Consider the following 1,560-nt stretch of genomic DNA (forward strand, 5'->3'; position numbering starts at 1 on the left):
GCGGCGGCGGCGGCGGCGGCGGTGCGGGTGGGGGTGGTGTAACGGGGATGTAAGGGGACAGGGGTAACGGGGGTCGGCGGCGGCGGCGGCGGTGGTGTTGGTGGTGGTGGTGGTGGTGGTGGTGGTGGTGGTGGTGCCCCTGGGTATAAGTGGTGAGTGGTCCCGGAGGTCCCGGGGTGTTGGCGTAAGTGTAGCGGGGGTGGAGGTGGTGTCTCCTGGGTATGAGTGGGGAGTCGTCCAGGAGGGCCAGGAGGTCCCGGAGATGGAGCTGGTGTTTCCTCGGTACGAGTGGTGAGAGGGCCAGGAGCTCCCGGAGATGGAGCTGGTGTCTACCGGGTATGAGTGGTGAGTGGGCCAGGAGGGCCAGGAGCTCCCGGAGATGGAGCCGGAGCTGGAGCTGGGGTTTGTTTCCTCGGTACGAGAGGGCCAGGAGCTCCCGGAGATGGAGCTGGAGCTGGAGCCGGAGCTGGAGCTGGAGCTGGGGTTTGTTTCCTCGGTACGAGAGGGCCAGGAGCTCCCGGAGAAGGAGCTGGAGCTGGAGCTGGAGCTGGGGTTTGTTTCCTCGGTACGAGAGGGCCAGGAGCTCCCGGAGAGGGCCAGGAGCTCCCGGAGATGGAGCTGGAGCTGGAGCCGGAGCTGGAGCTGGAGCTGGGGTTTGTTTCCTCGGTACGAGAGGGCCAGGAGCTCCCGGAGAAGGAGCTGGAGCTGGAGCTGGAGCTGGGGTTTGTTTCCTCGGTACGAGAGGGCCAGGAGCTCCCGGAGAAGGAGCTGGAGCTGGAGCTGGAGCTGGGGTTTGTTTCCTCGGTACGAGAGGGCCAGGAGCTCCCGGAGAGGGCCAGGAGCTCCCGGAGATGGAGCTGGAGCTGGAGCCGGAGCTGGAGCTGGAGCTGGGGTTTGTTTCCTCGGTACGAGAGGGCCAGGAGCTCCCGGAGAAGGAGCTGGAGCTGGAGCTGGAGCTGGGGTTTGTTTCCTCGGTACGAGAGGGCCAGGAGCTCCCGGAGACGGAGCTGGAGCTGGTGTCTGTCTGTTTGTTTCCTCGGTACGAGAGGGCCAGGAGCTCCCGGAGATGGAGCTGGAGCTGGTGTCTGTCAGTCTGTCTGTCTGTCTGTCTGTCTGTCTGTCTGTCTGTCTGTCTGTTTGTTTCCTCGGTATGAGTGGTGAGAGGGCCAGGAGCTCCCGGTGATGGAGCTGGTGTCTACTGGGTATGAGTGGGGATTCCTCCAGGAGGTCCCGGAGGTCCCGGAGGTCCCGGGGAGTTGGTGTAAGTGTTGGTGGTGGTGGTGGTGGTGGTGGTGGTGGTGGTGGTGGTGTCTCCTGGTTATGCGTGGTGAGCGGCCGGCCACCGCACGACTTTGCCTGTCTGTCTGTCTGTCTGTCTGTCTGTCTGTCTGTCTGTCTGGCAGGCACGGCAGGCACGGCAGGCACGGCAGGCACGGCAGGCACGGCAGGTGCTGGGCCGCCCCCGGTACTGTCCGGAGTACCAGGGGCGGCGACTTCCAGAGTACCAGGGGCACGAGACTTTGCCCGGAGTACCAGGGGCGCCGACTTCCAGACGCCGCG

The sequence above is a fragment of the Lutjanus erythropterus genome, unplaced genomic scaffold (assembly GCF_056507025.1).
Source record: "Lutjanus erythropterus isolate fLutEry1 unplaced genomic scaffold, fLutEry1.hap2 Scaffold_185, whole genome shotgun sequence".
Taxonomy (NCBI): Eukaryota; Metazoa; Chordata; class Actinopteri; order Lutjaniformes; family Lutjanidae; genus Lutjanus; species Lutjanus erythropterus.